We start from the raw sequence: 20,862 nt of genomic DNA on the forward strand, positions 1-20,862 counted from the left end.
TTTGATGCTGCTGGAGCCTTGTCCCTCACTCTCTGCTTCCTGCCTCCTGTAATCTGATCTGCTGCTGGACTTACTGCTCTGAGAGGAACTCGATCTGATGAGTGGAGGATGTTCCCTATAAGCCTTCCCCCTTACAACGTCAAAGTGACTTTCTAGCCAGAGTTAGAGGGACTTTTCGGTCCCATTGATTTCAACGGAACAAATCTAACCAAGGGGTTCACTCTGCCGTGAAAAGCAAGGTGTTTTTGAAATGCTTACTTTCACTGTATTTTTCCCAATTAAGCGAGCCACACCACTGGGCTGTGTGTTTGCATTTCCTAACATCCAGCACCATTTAAGCTGCTTTTCCTCTCTTAAACTTCTTCACAACGGAGAGACATGAGCCCATGCAAATGCAGTTTCTGTGAGAGGCGCAAACTGTTGTCAGCTTGTATTTACTGCTTTTCAGACTGAGCACATATTACTGCGGGTCTACTGAACCACACTCCATTATCTCTTATTAATGGGAAATTGTCCATAAATTGCTGAGGCGTGACTCGTTTTCCCCAACACAGCTGCAGTCTTTTTATTTTGTGATAATCTAGCCTCGCAGGAATTTTAAAAGGAAGGGGGGGGAGCGGAGAATGAGTGAGCACAGGGGATGAAAATAACCTGAAACAGCAAACAGAATTGGACAAGGGATTATTCGACCCAAACACTGACGTGGGTAGCAGGGAAGACAGAAAATGGACCAGATGTAACAGCCTGAACAGCTTCAGTCCAAAGGTCTGAAGGTAGATAGGAGAAATATGGAAGGGGGTGGTGGAAGAGGGGCTAAGTCTTATTCTTTCTGCTTAAGGTTCCTTCAAATTTACAAGAGAGTGAGCACATGCAGAAGAACCTCCCGCCAAAAGAAGATTATTATGTGGCTATCTTGTGGTTGTCATTACTTACTGACTACTTTCTTTCCTGTTGGTAACAACAGATATCTCAGTAACTTAGGAAGCTACCTTATAATAGGTCAAGTTATTGTCCATCTAAATCAGCCCATCTAACCATCAGAGACATTTCAGAACCACAGAGGTCTTTCGCATCAGCAACTCCTTGGAGATGCCCAGGATTGAACCCTGTTGAGTGATGGTTCCTGCCCTTCCAGTGCTCCTTTTCATGTGGAAGAATAGAGTGAAAACACATATCAAGTTTACTTTATGCAAAGCTTATCATACTGTTTCTGGAGGAACCAGTCCACCCGTTTCGTAGAAGACATTTACACCAGCCCTGGTAATGTAAAATGTGTACATCTGAACAGACAATGACATTGGGCAAAGAGATTCCTGCACTGGGAGAGGCACAGCCATAATTCCTGATTCCTGTTTGAATCCAAGGCTGTGTGTATGAGAGATGCAAGACTTTCTTGGAGTGTTAATGCCCATCATCATAGGCTCAGGTTGCATATGTGCGAATAAACCATATATCATAAAGACACCACAGTCTCTGCTGTCCTTCATTCCTAGGAAACCTTGGTAAGCACTTGGGACCCCTGGAATCTCGCACCGCTGGGAGATTGGGATGGTGTACAACTGTATTTTGGCTCTGCAATCCAGTTTGAACTGGGAATTTATGTAGCCTCTGTGCCAGACCAGATAGATATTACAACTATTGTACAGTGGTGCTTCGACTTACGAATTTAATCCGTTCCGAAGGCACCTTCATAGGTCGAAAAATTCGTAAGTTGAAAAGCGTCATTGGAAACGCGATTTCCCATAGGAATGCATTGGAAACGGAAAAATTTTAAAATTTGTAAGTCAAAAAAACCCTATCTAAAACCGCCGCGGTTTCCGTTCGGATGCCGAGAAATTCGTAAGCTTGAGGCCATTTGCCCCATCCGTAAGTCGAAAAATTCGGTTGTCGAGTCGTTCATAAGTCAAGGTACCACTGTACTTCAGGGTGCAGCCACCAGAGCATGTGCCAATATCTCATCCTTACACAGGGAAGTTGGAGAATTCCAGCAGGAACGGAAGAGAAAGAGGAAATTGTTGTTTATTGTGATTTTGAATAACGGGATTCAGACTATGCACTCCTGTTGAATAATGCCTCTCTTTGCCCTCCCCACCTCTCCCTTTCTAATGCACTGTGAATGATGTGTGAGAGAACAGGGCTTTTCCTGGCGCAACAATGTTGTTATTATTACCCAAGGCAGATGGGGAAACAGACAACTTGTTCTGAAGCGGCTTTATTATGACATATGGGGAGAATCTCCTGGGAAGCTGGAATTGAGTTTTCTTTGAAAACAGAAGTAATGCAACAGTATAGTTCCACCAGAAACATTTTTTTAATATGTTGTCAGTTCTCCTGTTGAATTTATCCAGGAACACTGAATGTTGGAGTCACTTAAACAACAGTTCATTATTAAGCTAGAATGGATGGGCTGCTCTACGTCAGGCACATTTCCCCTACTGCAAGTCAACCCGATTTACCTCTTGGGAGGATGGATCAGTTTCTTTCCATTGCGTATTAGTTTCACTTTAAACAAACAAACAAACAAAAAATTTGCAGTCCATTCCATGCTGTTTCTGCTTACCCATGGTCCAATTAGCCATGCTGTTAAGTAGATTAATACATCAAATCATAACTACGACTGGGATTCAAAGAACTACTCCAGGTTTGTGCCTTGTGGAATTTTCCATTAAAAACACCCCCCTCCCCAGTTAAGGCTGCTCCTCCCCCCCCCTACATTCCTGTCACTGGCTGCAGCCGCGGAATGGGGCGGAAACAGCCTGATTTCCATAACCCGCAGCGACTTTTCCCCTTCAGTTTTCGGAGGGAAAAAGTGCGGGTTATGGTCCGTAAAATGCGGTTTGTTTGTTTTTTTGCTTTGGGGGGGCAGCTGCCCCCCGGCCCCTCGCTGGGTACGCCCATGACCAAGTGCTTAAAAAATATCCCTGCAAGGAGAGTAGCTGATTATTGTTCCCTTCCTACCTGGGGGTCCTGTTGTGCAGATGTTCCCTCTGCTGTGGAAATTGACACAATGAGAGAGTAGAGGGCATGACGGACAGAACATTGGTCTGGGATTTGGAGAGCAATGAAAAGTGGCATCCGATCCGTGGCTGTATGATTGCATCTCCATGGCTGTTTAGAAGAGAAAGCGTGACAAATGGATCACAGAAGTGCAGACCCAGAAAATATGCTTCAGAGGGACATGCAGTGTGTCCTCTAGTCTACTGCTGCTGCCCCTGAGGATTCTTCACAACTACTAGTCCACCAGTTGAAAAAAAGAAGATAAAATACAAATGCACCAAAGTGTGATGAGAAATTGTAGGAGAAAGGGACGAGAAGGAGAAAGATTTGTACAGTTAATTGAAATTTGTGAAAATCGTTCTGTTCTTCAAAAATGTTGCCTCTGAGCCTTCAGAAGGTTATGGAAGTTCACGCTAAAAAGCAAGATCACTTTCACAGCTTCTGACTTTGACATTTTGGGAGAACTGGGAGGAAACATGAATCATTTTTTTTTAATCTAATAAAAATGCAGGCAAGCGCTTTCTCCCTAAATGAATACCAATTAATGGAACACACCTATTAAAAGAGTCATTTCTCACAAAATATAAAATCCAATAACCTTTATTGCCCACTGTTCAGAGATCACCAGCAAGCTTATGAAGCATGCACAAAGGGCTTCAATAATTTGTTCCCCTGAGTCCTACAAAATGCACTGCAAGTAATTTGTTGCCTTTCATACATGGCCAACATAATGGATTAACGTTGACCTAAACAGTTGAAAAAAGTTTTTGATGAGATGGTCTGGGATCAAACTTTGCCATTTCTTCTTTGGTTCCAGTGGAAATATTTGAGAAGACGTGGGATATGAAAGTGAGGGATAGCTCAGTCGGTAGAACATGGGACTGTGAATTTCAGGATGGTGAGTTTGAGCCCAAAATTAGTTGCATTGCAGGGGGTTGGACTCGATTACCATTGTGGTCCCTTCCAACGCTACAATTCTATGATGCAAAGAAAAAGGAAACCTATTATTTCCTGGTGGTTATCCTGTTTATTCAGCATTTTTTTTAAAGGCATTAATTAAAAAGTTGATTCTTCTGTATGCTGGTCCATGGGATTCTTAAAAAATAAAAAACCCCTTAAAATTAATTGAAATACTGTATAGTGTATATCAAAGGAGGCTTGGATCAAATGCTGCCGTGTTTGATTATGTAAATGAAGAAGAGCTGCTAGGGAGTTGTTTAATGGTTGTTGGTTTTTAACCAGTGTCACAATGAGATTTATAGCAGGATTTTCAGTTGAGACAGGACCCAGAGAGCAAAGAGGGAGGTTTTTTTATTTCACTGTCCTGAGCTATAACATCCCTCTGAATGCTAATGAGTGTTTGATGTCTCAAGGTACGGTTCTAAATATGGCTAACTCTGGATAATAGATAGGGGATTCAGATCTCATTTGAAGTCAAATATATCAGATTTGCACTTCGGAGACAATATGCAAAATGAAACATCCTTTGAAATCTGCAATGCAGTTCACCAACCAATGTTTTTAAAAATGTGTACCTTGGGGGAAAGTGCATAAAAGTAAATATATTGGTGAAACTAGCACACACAAAATAGATTATATTTGGGGAAATCGCTTGCCAAAGTATGTACATTTGTCAAAACTGCACATGAAATGTGTTTATTAGAAGAAACTTACACTATTGAAAAAATCAGAAATCAGAAATGCGGAGAACTAAATTTAAGACATGAGTTTAACCAAACTGCGGGAGGTAGTGGAAGACAGGAGTGCCTGGCGTGCTATGGTCCATGGGGTCACGAAGAGCCAGACACGACTAAACGACTAAACAACAACAAATTTAAGACTGGAAAAGAAACAAAGAGAAACAGAATTGACAAATCCTTCTACTACTCTGGAGCCAACCCGGCTTCCACAGCGGCAGTGCCAACCATGACGTGTGGAGCTTGGTTTCAAGGTGCTGAAGGGGGCAGGCAGCAAGAGAGAGCTCCACCAGGGAAGGAGAGGGCCTGGCCACCTGCCCATTCTCCACCACTCACAGTCCATCTGGCTACCCAGAAGACACATGCGCGGCCACCTCCCTTCTAGTCTCACGGCACCTTCAGGACCACTGAGGCCCAGTCGTGCCCTTCTCTGAAAGTCCGTCCGAGGCGATTGCTCTCCGGCCCCCATGCTACACCTCTGCTCCTTCCTGCAACTCCTGGACATGCGTAGAAGGGACTTCCGGTGCCGCTCTGCCCATGTCTGAGCACCAGAAATCGGGCGGCGCCGGGTGTCATCCCGGGGGAGCACCCTAGGATGCTCACCACGGTGGGCACCATCCCTGTGCTCGCCACCCCACCCCATGGGACGCTCACCCCACTCCCGTGGGATGCTTGCCCCGCCCCCAGGTGCACAGAATGTGCGCCACCCCGGGTGCTGGAGCAGCTAGCTTCGCCCCTGCCTCTGCCCAGTCCCTGACACATCAGCGAAGCCAAGAGGGTGGTCTTGTCACCTGGGCACCCCAAGAGCTCCATACACACTGCCCAGGCTTGCACCCCAAGGAGGTCACTTGGGTGTCGCTAATGCAGCAGTTTGACTTCACCCCCGGAGGTGCACTCCATTGTCTCTCAGGGCCAACAAGAAGTGCTCCTGTATCCAGGGCAATACCACCACATCTTCCCATCCTTTCGCATGCCACCATTGGTTTTAAGTATCTTATGCTCCTAACACAATTTTGCTGCATTTTATGGAGGCATTTGAGAAAATGGGTATTAAAAGCAGTTCCACTGCATTTACAGGGTATGGCTGTCTTCACCCTTAGTGACAGCCCGACAACATGAATGTAGGAGGCATTTCATTACTTTCGTATCTTGCTCTTCCATATTCTGTAAGCCTCTTATTAAGGTAATTTACTATGCACGGCCAACGGTCTGGTTGTTGAGAAAAGGTTTTCAATCAGATTGCTGACTTAAATGTGTATGCATCTCCCCATAAGGGGGAAAAATCTGGGATGCAAAAGAATTATTGCTCAGTATGAAATTATTCCATGTGCATGGACGCATGCGCAGACACACAACCTCATAGCTGCTTTCACATGAAAGCTGTTGAAAATACTATCCTTTGGCCACAAACTAAATGAAGAGATTTGTGGATGCCACTGGAAACAGTAAGGGTCGCTGCTTTCTCTCCCCTTCCCTGCAAAATCCGATAGGTAAAAATCGAAGAACAATGTCATCCTACTTCACAATTATCCATCGCCACAAATGGCAGCCAATGAAGTGAAAAAGAAGTGGGGGAACTCAAAAATCTTATTGAGGCATTTTATGGAAGGCGTGAGAGAGATAGTCATTCAGTTCATGTTTTAATTCAAACTTGCCGAATCTGTATTTCCTGAACCAATCTACAAATTGAAACACCCTTCTCCTTTGAAAATTGCAATGCTCCACATTTTGCAATGCAGATCTTCGACCGAAGGTGTGCCACAATGTGTACACTAGTGAAAATAGCATACAGAATTGCATTCTGTTAGGGGAATTTGCTTGCAAAAAATTCCTCTGCTAAACTAGGTTGCGTACAAAACTATGTACAGGAGGAGAAATGTGCATGGAAAATTACAGTATTCTTTATAAAAAACAAAACACCTTCGTGAACAGAATTTTGGATGAAAAATTGAGAGAAACTGAAATGGACAGATTTGTCTACTCCTATTCTTTGCTCCCATGTTCAACAACATGAAAGCAAGGAATAGGTATGGTTCTGGATTCCAGGGAAGCCTTCATGGGTACAACTATGTGTGTGAATGCCCCTTCCTCCAGATGTTCTTGATGCATGCCCAAGAATACAGGATACCTTGGGAGATGTGCTGGATGTCAGAGGCAGGCCTACTGAGTGTGTCCCCGCTCCTGGCTCCTGTGCTGTTGAACAAAGAACAGCCAAACAAGACTCAACGGTGATGCCATCACATCAATTTTCTTTCTTTCTTATTTGATAATACATGGGAGATGGAAGAAAGAGATGTGGGGGGTGCTACTTTTAACTGCAATCACACATTTTTTAATATAATATCTAGATTGTCCTGAGGTAGGCAAGATTGTCATTTGTGCTGCACACTTTTTTTCTGTTTGGAGATAAACTGTTGTCAGAAGTGTTAAGAAAAGAAATAAAGAAACATTTACCAAGCAGTTTAGTTAGATTTGAGCAATGAATAGTTATAGTGCTGGACACATTTTGCATATGAATGAGCAGCTGAAAATACCACACACACACCTTTTTTTAAAGGTGTTATTTAAGTAAAAAAAATTGCTGAGAGAGATTTGAAAGTTCTCATATCAGATCAGAAAGTATGTCATAAAATTGGAATTATGTTTTAGTGCTGTAATAACTTTCTGTGTTTAAATATCAGGCAGCACAGCACAAAGTACTATTCCGTAATCTTGATATTTGGGAGGCTGACTACATGGTCAATATGACATTTAATTGCTGGAAATGTAACTTTGAAAATGAATATTATCTTCTCAGGTCTGAGAACTAGTCCAAACATGTTGGACATAATTTATAGAATAGACTACATGGGTACAAACTGAGGCTGGGCCCATTTTTATATGTTATGAGTGCTATTTAACTATTACTCAGATTCAAGAAGATTAATGTAGGAAGACAACGTTTTCTGTTATGTGTCAAGCAATTATAAGCAAACTTAGGAGTTAAAGTCTCCTTTATGAGGTCATAACTATGCATTTATTCAACTTCTGCTCACCTGATGCTGCTGAAGTTTGATTTTTGCCTAACTCAGAATATAAAAAATGGTCCAGCTCAAATGCTCAGGTTACAAATGTATTTGTAACCTGGGTGGTCCCCGACTCCTTCTTCTCTGACTCAGGTTGTCCATATCTCAGTACCTAGTGTTTGAAGGCTTCTGCATCATCATCTCAGGTGCCAGGAGCCCCTGGATACGTAGTTCCAAAGTCACCTGATATCTATACTTACCGTATTTTTCGCTCCATAAGACGCACCTAGTTTTAAGAGGAGGAAAGGGGGAAAGCCCCGGTTTTGGGGGGATCAGCTCACAGTTGTGCAGCTTCTTTTGCAAAGGGGGAAAGCTCCGTTTTTGTTTTTTTGTTTTTTAGGATCAGCTCAAAGTTGTGCAGCTTCTTTTGCAAAGGGGGAAAGCCCTGTTTTTTTTGGGGATCAGCTCACAGTTGTGCAGCTTCTTTTGCAAAGGAGAAAAGCCCCCCTTTTGAGGATCAGCTCAAAGTTGTTGAGTTTACTTTGCAAAGGGAAAAAAATCCTGTTTTTATGGGGTTCAACTCACAGTTCTGCAGCTTCTTTGGGAAAGGAAAGGGAGCCCTTTCTACAGTTTACAGACAGATAATCTAATCAGCCAGTCACATGTCGCTGGGAAAACAAACAGCCTCTGTCTGCAGAACATTCAACAATGGAGGCCTGGGCAAGGGGGCGGGGCAGGAAAGGGAGCCAACGACCGACCACACATTCACTCCATAAGACGCACGGACATTTCCCCTTACTTTTTAGGAGGATAAAAGTGTGTCTTATGGAGCGAAAAATACGGTACTATCCTGTTCTGCTTGGGCTCAGGGCTCACAAGCAAGTGACAATGAACCTATTAGCCAAAAGGCAAATCAGGACCCAGGGCAGCTCCCAGAGTTTGGAGGGATATTGTCTGAACAAATTCAGTCATCAGAAGCCTTAAAAAGCCTGGCAGGACTTGGCCTTCCAGTATCTCTGCCCTTCTGGGAAAGATCTTTACAATATTTAAAAGACCTGTAGACCAGAGCTTTCCAAGCTCTGTGTCGTGACACTCAAGTGCTCTGGTAAATCTTAATTTCCCAAGGTCCCTGGCACCTGGGAAGCTGATCGTGTCATAGCCAAAGCAACAAAGAGATGACAAAGCAGGGTTCAGGAGCTCAAGTTGCTGGGTGGTGTTCAGACTCTGTTGTGGTTGTGATGATGCTATCAGGAGGCTATCAGGATGCAAAGGGACCCAGGACATAATTTATCGGAAAAACTAAGCAGTTCTGTGGTGGTGGAAAATCACAGAATGGTAGTATTGGAAGAGACCACAAGGCTTAAAAATTGTTGATGCAAGGTGATTTCACCAAGCTCTAGCCTACCCTTGTGGGGATATGGCTAAAGTTAAGAGCTGTGTGGAGTATAGATTTAATTAAGAGACCTCCTCTACCTATTCATTGGTTTAAAAAAAAGGTAAAGGGACCCCTGACCGTTAAGTCCAGTCCTGGACGACTTTGGGGTTGGGGTGCTCATCTCACTTTACTGGCCGAGGGAGCCGACGTTTGTCTGCAGATAGCTTCCGGGTCATGTGGCCAGGATGACTAAGCCGCTTCTGGCGAACCAGAGCAGCACACAGAAACACTGTTTACCTTCCTGCCAGAGCGGTAGCTATTTATCTACTTGCACTTTGATGTGCTTTCGAACTGCTAGGTTGGCAGAAGCAGGGACCGAGCAATGGGAGCTCACCCCATAGTGGGGATTTGAACCACCAACCTTCTGATCGGCAAGCCCTTGGCTCTGTGGTTTAGACCCACATCCCTATTCAGTGGTGGCTGGTGCTAATTGGGATTGCTAGGGCAAAAGGCCAACAGTAGGGGGAGCCCAATCCAATGAAGGTAGAGCCAGCTAATTCCAGTTTTGTCTCTATCCTCCTCCCTGTTGAGTTCTACCAAGGCAACACCAAGACTAAGAAGGAAATGATTGATAGTCGAACTGACTGTAGGTAATAAGGCAGGCAGCTTGGGGCTGGTTGAAAGAAGACTGAGCTTGGTGGGGCAGTATCCCATCTGGCTTAATGGTCTAGCCTGCACTGGCCCTCTCCCTCATCATTTCTGCACTGATAAATGTAAAATTGTGTCACAGAAACATATGCATTTCTGTGTAGTAACAGCTTTGGGACAACTATATGTGAACCATGACAGAAAATAAATCATTTGGATGTTTGGGTCCATGTATCCAAATGCTGTGGGCAGTTGCTGTTTGGGCCTGAAAAAGCAGGCAGCATGGCCATTGATTGAGGAGAGAAGGAATGGGTTTGCTTCATTGGGGGAAAATTATAAAATACCATAGGAAAGAAAGAAGAAGTTGTAAAACTTTAATGCATAATGTGATAAAACAACTGTTCAGCTAATTGTTCCCTTGCACACCCTGCAGAGTTATGATGTTTACCTAAGTTTCTTCCTCATCTTTGTCCAAGTTTGCAATTAACACCTATAATGAACACGAAAGCATGCTGTTGAGAAATCCATGGTGTTAATTAAAAACATTAAAGAGGAGAGAGAAGAAAAGGCTAGAAAAATAGGTCAGTGGGTGATAATTATTTTTGTATGTTAACATCTATCAGTCTTGGCAGGTTATTCCCCTCCACCCCTCTCAAATCAATGTCCATCCTCTCTCAAACTTACTTTTTCCAGTTGAAGAGGATACCCAACCTTTCAGAGCAGAGGAGAGCAGGAATAGTTCCAATGTACTAGTGCAGGCACCCCCAAACCTTGGCCCTCCAGATGTTTTGGACTACAATTCCCATCATCCCTGACCACTGGTCCTCTTAGCTAGGGATCATGGGAGTTGTAGGCCAAAACATCTGGAGGGCCGCCGTTTGGGAATGCCTGTACTAGTGGGAACCCTTGTACTGCCTTCCACTAGCGCACCGGTTTCATTGAATGTAACCCTTTGATCATGTCAAAAAGATACTGATCAACGATGGTGTCTTTACATCTAGGAATCCCCCATTTCACTTTACTTGGGTGAAGGGCTTGTAAAGCTTAACGCAAACCATCTAAGCCCAATTAACCACACTGTGTGGTCTGTTATCAGAGACAATACACCACGGGTCCCCAAACTAAGGCCCGGGGGCCGGATCAGGCCCAATCGCTTTCTAAATCCGGCCCGCGGACGTTCTGGGAATCAGCTTGTTTTTACATGAGTAGAATGTGTCCTTTTATTTAAAATGCATCTCTGGGTTATTTGTGGGGCCTGCCTGGTGTTTTTACATGAGTAGAATGTGTCCTTTTATTTAAAATGCATCTCTGGGTTATTTGTGGGGCATAGGAATTCGTTCATATATATTTTTTTCAAAATATAGTCCGCCCCCCCCACAAGGTCTGAGGGACAGTGGACCGGCCCCCTGCTGAAAAAAGTTTGCTGACCCCTGCAATACACAGAGCAATCAGCCAGGGTGCACCTATGGGCCTCACCTCACATGGGCCTCACCTATGTGGGTTCCATATGCAAACATTCCTGGGGCGGCTTGGGAGAAAGCCATGAAGAAAGGGCTCCCATTTCCCTGCAGGGTAACTTCACCTTGGCCCTTAGACTAGTGGCAAAGTGATGTGCAAGGTGGCATTCATTTCAATCCTTTACGATCAAGCTATTCCTTTGGCCTTTTTGCCGGGTCCTTAGACGAGCATTCACTGAGGCATGGCAGGAAGCAATTTGTCCAACCAATTTACATGTGTACCAGCAAGGTGGGAGGATAAAGGCAGATGGAAGAGGACAGATGTTTTCCAGGGGGCAAGAGCAGAAGTTTGAGATGAGTTCGCAAGGACAGCCAGAGGCAAACTATCAGCAGAGTTTCTCCATGCGAAGTTGTCTACACAGCTGTTTTTATTATTTTATTATTGGAGAAGCCGCCTCAATAAATTTGTGTTTTCCCTTAATTTCTTCGTGCAGCAATTCTACCGGGAAGCTGAGCTGCAGTGTGTGACAAAGGAGCAATAAAGTGCTTTGCTAAGCTTTATACATACTCATAAATAATGGAAAGGGAGACAAAGAAATACAGACTGTAGAAGAACTGGGCTGTGCAGAATATATTAATTCGAATGGGCAAATGGGGGAAAACAGACAGCTACTGCTTGTGGTCTGCTAGTATTTTTGCAAAAGTATTCCATAATTGTTGTGTTCTCTGTGTGTGTTTATATGATGGTTTTAAATGGTGTCTCTTCTGTATTGTTTATAACTCATTTTATTATTTTGGCTCATATCTTTAAGAAGTGACAAAATGTCCAGAGAATGAATCAAGGAATGAATATAACACACACACACACAGTATTTCTTGGACTATCTTGTTTTATCTAGAGAAAGATGACTAGCCTACTCTGCATTCACACTTTAGAGCAGTGTTTCCTAAGCTTGGTTCTCCTGCTGTTTTTGGACTACAATGCCCATCATCCCTGACCTCTGGTCCTGCTAACTATGGATGGTGGGAGTTGTAGTCCAAAAACAGCAGGAGACCCAAGTTTGGGGAACACTGCTTTAGAGCCTAGGGCTTGCTGATCAGAAGGTCGGCAGTTCGAATCCCCGCAACAGGGTGAGCTCCCATTGTTCGTTCCCAGCTCCTGCCCACCTAGCAGTTGGAAAGCACGTCAAATGCAAGTAGATAAATAGGTACCGCTCAGGTGGGAAGATAAACGACATTTCCGTGCGCTGCTCTGGTTCGCCAGAAGCAGCTTAGTCATGCTGGCCACATGACCCGGAAGCTGTCTGCGGACAAACACTGGCTCCCTCGGCCAATAAAGCGAGATGAGTGCGCAACCCCAGAGTCATCAATGACTAGACCTAACGGTCAGGGGTACCTTTACCTTTTATGTTACATGTAGTACCCTCTGCTGCCCCTTCATTATTTATTATTATCTATTACATTTATATACCAACTTTTTGTCCAAAGAGACACAACTTGTTATTCTCTCTATAAATAATACCCCCCAAAGTTTGTCATTATCACACTCCCCCGTGTTCTTATGTCTTTCCCCTTATCTCATTGTTGGTGCCCCACCCTGATGGGAAACATGAGGTGAAGACAGGCATGCTAAAGCGTGGTCCGGGGACACATTATGCAGCCACATTGGTGAAGCTGGGTCTGGGCAATGCCTGAACGGGAGATTGCCTAAGGATGTGCTAGGGGCTGGACTGAGGAGGAATGGTGGGGGCCGCCTCCCTTCTCCTGAACCTTCCCAAGGGCAAGAGGACAGTATTGATTTAGAACATTGGTTTGAAGAGGGGCATAGTCCAGAGGGGAAAAGCTGGAAAATACTGGGTGAGGAACCGCTAGAAGAGGAAACACCAGGAGAGAGACAGTTGGCAGATTCAGTGTCCTTGGACAGCATTCCTGACCCCTCTCCGCCTAAGACTAGACGGGCTTGGAAAGCGATAGAACAGACAGTGCAGAGGGAACAAGCTCAGATTACCCACCATAGGAGTGACGTAGATTAATGGGGACGGAGGGGGCAAACCTTTACTGGGAGCAACACTATTTCTAGAGAGATATGCATTCCTTTGTCTCTTGCTGTGATTATTAAAGAAACTAACTGGTAAGAACACTCCTTTCATTTGATCTGCTTATTTGCAGGGGGAGGGATCTGATTCCCCAAAGCCTGACAGAATGCTTCCTTGAGCTCCCCGCAGGAAAGGCTGAATATTAACAAAGAGGGCAACTTGATTCAAATTGAAATCTGTCCAATCAGAAAGCACTCAAATTTCCTAAGCCAAGCTGAGGCTTAGAAAATGTTCCATCTCCACCAGCTCTTCCCACCAACAAAACACTGCTCTATAGAGTCATCTAGACCCCCAAAATTCACTTCCCTTCTGCTTTTTGCTTAAGAATCTAGCAATGCTGACAGTATGTGTCTCCATCACACTTGGAGATGTGATGACCCTTCCAACCTGTAGCCTCTCCAAGAGCTACCACAGGGTATATGCATACAGACCAATTAATGAGTTAGTTATTTAGCTAATGGAATTTTAATGAGTGAAAATAATTACCTTGGCAGTTCTGCTACCCTCCACAAATGTGAGGAACGGCAGTCCGGTTCAAGAGAGAACTTTCTCTGTAGCAGTCCCTAAATGATGTTCAACTCTTTTCTTGAAATCAGTGAGTAATTAGATTGTAAATATACTTTCAATACCGTTTCATCCATGTGTGTTTTGTGCACGCGCCATTGCTTTGCTTATTTTTCTTTTTACTGTTTTCCATTATAAATTCTACCTACCAGATCAGGCATCCCCAAACTGCGGCCCTGCAGATGTTTTGGCCTACAACTCCCATGATCCCTAGCTAACAGGACCAGTGGTTGGGGAAGATGGGAATTGTAGTCCAAAACATCTGGAGGGTCGAAGTTTGGTGATGCCTGTACCAGATCAAGTCAGGTTTTTTTAAACCTTTTTCTCTTGTGCAATTACCATGCACACGATAGTAATCCATGACAATCAAGTTCATTACAAAAGCGCATAAGCAAATCTAACAAAACCGGAGAACAATTTCAGTCAATATATAACACTCAGTTCCTAACCGTTCCTTGTACTAGAGCACCGACAGCAATTTTTTAAAAAGACAGAATTCAGTTATCCAAACTAGCAAAAAACAACAACCACCAACAGAATCCTGCAGCTAAAAAGTACAAAAAAATCAAAACAAAAAAAAATTCTTCCAGTAGCACCTTAGAGACCAACTAAGTTTGTCATTGGTATGAGCTTTCAGAAGTGTGCATGCACACGAAAGCTCATACCAATAACAAACTTAGTTGGTCTCTAAGGTGCTACTGGATTTTTTAAATTTTGTTTCAACTATGGCAGACCAACACGGCTACCTACCTGTAAATAAATCAAAATGGACAATAAAGATGTTAAAATGCACATATAAAGGAATAAAAGATAAGCCCAGAACAAGCTGTGAGCCAGGCTGTCTTAATTCTTATCTTGTGAGCTGTCTCAGTCTTTCTATTCTTCTGCTTTGAGGCTGCCCAAAAATTTACCTTAGCAGGGGGAAACAGACATAGTGGTAGCTTTAGATTGTCCCAGCCCCATGAAGTGTATTTTTGCATGCTGTGTTCCCCTTTCTTTTGCATGCTGTGTTCTTCCCCTTCCCTGCTTAGATGCAGAAACATTTCCATTCAACTTCCTTTTTTGAGTTTTCACACTTTTTCTCTTTCACTTATATTATGAGATGTCTTCCTTCACTATGGATTGTTTGTTTTTTAACCTATCACTGTCAACCTCACCTCTTCAAAAATCTGTCTCTGCTTCAAGCCTTCACTTTATAACCATCCTTCCTCTCGAAAGATTACACCTGTGCGCTGTAGTCCCCCCTCCAAATTTCAACACCTGTCAAGCCAAGTGTCGCTTTCCCACTGTTCTATTTATTTGCCCTAATCTTTCCTTAAACTTCTCTGTCACATTTCCTTCAGTACATGCCCTCATCTCCCCCTTCTCTTTTCCCAGCACTGTCAGCTTCATATATCCCACTATACACTGCACATTTTCAGATAATATTGTCTATTTTCAAAATATGCAAATTGCTCAGGTTAAATTGCAGCCTGCCTCGCATGCACTCTCATCTAGTCCCTGAGCTCGCTGAAAGGGAAAACCTTTGCTTAGCTTGCATTCCATTCAGACTCCTCCTCTGCCCCTCTTTCAGATACAGTGGTACCTCGGGTTACAGACGCTTCAGGTTACAGACTCCGCTAACCTGGAAGTAGTACCTCGGGTTAAGAACTTTACCTCAGGATGAGAACAGAAATCGCATGCCGGCAGTGGGAGGCCCCATTAGCTAAAGTGGTACCTCAGGTTAAGAACTGTTTCAGGTTAAGAACGGACCTCTGGAACGAATTAAGTTCATAACCAGAGGTACCACTGTATATTGAAGGTGAGCAAAATTCACTCCCATTCGGCTCAGCCTCCATCCATGGAACTGCCATGGAAGCTAGTTCAAGAGGATGAATGGGGTGTTGCCCCAGCAACCCCAGTCTGCCCTCAGCCAATCCTCACCTGCCTGCCGTCTTACTTGCAACCAATCAGGGGAGAGCTTTGCCCATCTTTAGCTCTGGTGCCCCCTACTGTTGGTCTCCCTTCCTTCTGCCCCACCAATCCCAATGGACACCAGTCATCTCTAGATGTAAGATTGAGTAGAGCAAAGGTAACATTCTGCCCAGCACGCCTTTTAATGTGCTTCTGCACAATTATTATTGCTCACCAGCAGAGTCCTCCAGCTCTGCATGCACAGTCACATGATTCCCCCCTCACTTTAACATTAAAAAACAAATAATGCACACAAACATATTTTGAAATGCCAATGATTTTTTGCAAAACCACACCACTAGGGATCTATCTTCTCGCAATGTCTGTTTTGGTACCCTGTACAGCAACTTGCTTGACACTCACTTTACTAATAAAGGGAGTGATTTACCTAAGCCCTGGGTTTCCACTTTGCAGGGGCTTGGGGGTGGGTCTCTCTTTGTGCCACCATGTGGGAGACAGGGAGAAAGTAAGCAAATAACTTCTTGTTGCATGCAGCTAGCAACTTATAGATCTGGTCAATGCCCAAGTGCACTATGTTTCAGGCCCTACCCTAGGGGACAATCATCTGCTAGATAGCTTCTGAGAGTAGGACCTTAGAGATCCTTGAAGCTGTGGCCATTAAGATGCTGTTGAACTACAACTCCCATCAACCCCCAGGTGACATGGCCAATGGTCAGGGATGATGGGAGCTGAAGTCCAGCAACACCAGGGTGACCAGGCATACCCCATTCCTGACCTAGACTACAAACAGAAGGTCTGACATTGTCTTTGAGCTTCTCTACTCTATTTTTTAAAAGAGATTGTTACTGTCAGGCGACAGAGGAACCAACCCCCCACGGAAGGTTGCCAGGAACGGATAACACAAGGAAAGGTCCTTACCACCTGCTTTTTATTCAATATTTACAGAGAGAAGCTTGGGAATGCAGGTTCTTGGAATAATGGCATTGCTCCAAGTGAGTCTCCACCCCTCCCTCTCTCCCATTATGTGTCATCGCTATGGGTGCTGAAAAGCACCCTCTTCCTTTGAGCTCTTTGCTCTACTACTTTCAAGGCTCACCGGGTTCTGGGAGAGAGGGGGTCTGAAAATGCTTTCTAAAGATACTGTGTCCATCAGCTGCCCCCCCCCCCGGTGCTTCTTCTTCCTCCTCCTCCTCCTCCTCTCCCATTATTTCCCAGCTTCCCCCTTCTTCTGCCTCTGAGCTGTGATCTCCCTCAAACCCCTGTTGTAATTCTGAGCTGTCTTCTTCTCTGAAAGAGTCAGGCTTGGGAGGCAGTCTCCACCATTCCTCTTCTACCCAGTCCCTGACAGTTACTTTGCTGTAGACGGTTCGACGGTTTGTACATCTCTGAGAGTGTTTTTGCCCGGCTGGAACACATCTTTAAAACTCTGACAATGCTTCTTTCTTTACTGGAGGAAGGAAAGAGAGGAATACATGACTGTTTGATGACATTACCCTACTGTGCGAAACGTAAAATTCACATTCATTGTTTAGCCCACTTCTGCCTCTGCCCCTGCTTACCAATGTCACATGCAGACCCTCCAAGTGTCCCTATTTTCCAGGGACAGTCCTATTTTCCAGGGAGAGAAACTGGGATTTATGGAAGCCATCCCAGTTTCTGACTGGATCCTGGAATGTCCTGCTTTTCCTTAAGACATCTCTATTTTCATAGGAGAAATTTTGGAGGGTATGCATGTGGCCCTCTGGAAGGCTGCCGAGAATGGAATGTGGCCCCTGGGCTCAAAAGGATCCCTATCTCTGCTATAACCAATACAAGTTGTGGCCATTTGCAACCCACTTCACCTTACATGTAGCTATTGCTACATACTCTTCCCCACACCACTCCATGCTTCTGGCACAAACTTATATCCTGAGATAAGTGTTCATGAACTTCCTTTCAGTGGTTTAGGCAGGAAATCAAGCAAACCCAGAAACAAAGTAAAGTTACTGGATAATTGTGGCTCTTGACTTCCCTTGTTTACACTGTGAACTGTGAAATAAGCTAACGCATAAGCTATAGTGTGGTAATTATTTTCTGTATGCAAAACTGGAAGGTGTTCAGAGTTCACTGTACATAATCAGAGAACCAATAAAAGAGCAAAGGGACGAAGCTAAAGCACTAGAGCTGTGCACAAATGGCCTCTCAGAACTGCCTGTCCTATTTGTAGGCAGAGAAAGTGGGGGAGGGGAGGGATTTCACCAAGTTTCTCTATGTGGAGGAGAAAGTCTACTTATTTTGAGGGGGGTTCACCATTGGTGTTGGAAGTAGCACAACTTCCTTCTTTTGAAGAGAGTTGCTGCTACTATGAGTGGCAGAATCAGCTTGGTCGACAGCCTGGTCTCCATTTTGTAGTCTCCACAATAATGCCCCTTGTTTTGTTCTGGAGAACTCCTGAGGGAGGGGAGCAGTGGCCATTACAAAAAGGGAAAATGGCAGTGAGTAATGAGGGTGAAAGAGGAGAGCGCAAAATATGGTCTGAAGCTCAACATCAAAAAAACCAAGATCATGGCCACTGGTCCCATCACCTCCTGGCAAATAGAAGGGGAAGAAATGGAGGCAGTGAGAGATTTTACTTTCTTGGGCTCCTTGATCACTGCAGATGGTGACAGCAGTCACGAAACTAAAAGACGCCTGCTTCTTGGGAGAAAAGCAATGGCAAACCTAGACAGCATCTTAAAAAGCAGAGACATCACCTTGCCAACAAAGGTCCATATAGTTAAAGCTATGGTTTTCCCAGTAGTGATGTATGGAAGTGAGAGCTGGACCATAAAGAAGGCTGATCACCGAAGAATTGATGCTTTTGAATTATGGTGCTGGAGGAGACTCTTAAGAGTCCCATGGACTGCAAGAAGATCAAACCTATCCATTCTTAAGGAAATCAGCCCTGAGTGCTCACTGGAAGGACAGATGCTGAGGCTGAGGCTCGTGAAGCTGAGGCTCCAATACTTTGGCCACCTCATGAGAAGAGAAGACTCCCTGGAAAAGACCCTGATGTTGGGAAAGATGGAGGGCACTAGGAGAAGGGGACGACAGAGGACAAGATGGTTGGACAGTGTTCTCGAAGCTACGAACATGAGTTTGACCAAACTGCGGGAGGCAGTGGAAGATAGGAGTGCCTGGTGTGCTATGGTCCATGGGGTCACGAAGAGTCGGACACGACTAAACGACTAAACAACAAGAACAAAATTAAGAGAAAAGTGTCTTTTTTGAAGTGGGGGCTGAGAAAAAGAAAAGTACTAGAAATCTTATTAGAAAAGTATCTTCTGAGAAACTTCAGTTCAGGTCTATCAGACACCCTGTAATTATCTGCCCATGTAAATAATGATTTTTAATTCAGGAAAATAAAAACAATATTCAACATCTCTGACTGTGCAATAACCGAGAGCATTTGACTCAGTTTGAGAGAAACACGTCAATAAAAGGCAAGAGGAAGGGCAACAGCGATCCCAGAAATTTAGTTCCACATAGCTGATGTTGAATAACATTATGGATTGGTTGAGTACCAGCTAGGGTCTCTGGCAAACAGAAGAAGAGTTGAGTTATGGTACAGGCTAAAGGGGAAATGGTAATTTCAACTGTGAGATGTCTGGGGGAAATGAATTGCTGATGAGCCAACACCTTTGGGTGTAATAAAACACTTCCTTGTGATGTGGGATATGAGGAGTTTTGAACCTTTGACAGCCCCAGTAATCCAATAATCGTAGTCAAACATACAGCTTGAGATGCCATACCTGCATTCATTATTGCAACCACCCATCAATGCCATCAATCTTAATGCAATGTGGACAAGTCATTAACATCTTGATACTGGGAAGTATATGTATGATTTCTGGGACAGGAGTGAGGTCTTTCCAGTAAAGTTAATGACAAGTTGCCAAGAGGTTAACAACTCTGTGTTGCATCTGACCGAGGTGGTCTGCTTTTAAGAGCTGTGTATCTTGCTGTTGGCTCATCTGTATTTATCCTCTCTTCTCTAACCAGTGACTGAGAGGCACAGGGTGAAATCCAGCACTGCTGCTCTGCTTGTGGAATTGTCTTTGATCCAAGGGAGACAATAGTCTTTGATCCAAGGGAGACAACTGCTAATGAAAGGCAGAAGACCCGCTCCCCCCTTTGATTCCTCATTTCTCTGTGCCATCTGCTCTGGAAGTTACCGCCATTCCCTTGGATCAGATTTCCAGGATACATAGGGAGAATTGGAGAGATGGCCTTGTAATCTTTTAAGTTACATCAGGGATGGGGAACCTCTGGCCTGCTGGCCAATCCTGGCCACCAGGGGAGTCCAATTTGGCCTGTGAGCCCTTTGCCCCCAACCAATGGCTACCAGTCCATCATCTCAAATCACCTGTTATATCAGGTGATGAGCAGATGATGAGCAGGAGGGCGGGGTTTGATTCTGCCTTGGCTACTGCACTGGTTCCCACTGATGCTTGCCTCTTCCCTGACTCCTCATCACCAGATGTTGGAGGAAGAAAGAAGCATTTTGCCAGTCCTATGCTCAGTGCTTCCCAACAAACCAAGCAATGCTCCTTGCACTGCAGTCAGACAGATGTCTGTTGAGAACAAAGGATTATGACAGGTGATTGTGACATCCATATGTCAACCATGTGACATCATAAGGATATAATGTTATTGACAGGTGGGTTGTTTTCTCCAAGTGGGTCCATGGGGTAGTGCCAAGAAGCACCCCCAGTTTAGTGCATGTCTAGATGAAAATCAGCATTGCATTTCACCTCCAGATCCCAATGAGGGTAGAATACATCCAGAATTTCCCAGACATATCCAGAATACTGCAATCGGCATCAGTGTATGGGTGGAAATCGGGGGGGGGGGGAATGTCCGGGAAAATCCAGACGTATGGCAGCCCGTGTTGGCAGTGCCGTTTTTTTTGCCAATTTTCCATAAAAACAGCTCAAAATGGCATTTTTTTGTGATTTTTGCCATAAAGCTCAACTACTTTGCCAGAAAAAGCCAAACAACTTTTCTTTCCGGATTTTCACTGTTTGAAGTATGGCAACCCTAGACTGTGAGGGGAAGACCAGGTAGGAGGCAGAGAAAGCAGTGACACAA

The sequence above is a fragment of the Zootoca vivipara genome, chromosome 3 (genome assembly GCF_965207765.1).
Source record: "Zootoca vivipara chromosome 3, rZooViv2.hap1.1, whole genome shotgun sequence".
Taxonomy (NCBI): Eukaryota; Metazoa; Chordata; class Lepidosauria; order Squamata; family Lacertidae; genus Zootoca; species Zootoca vivipara.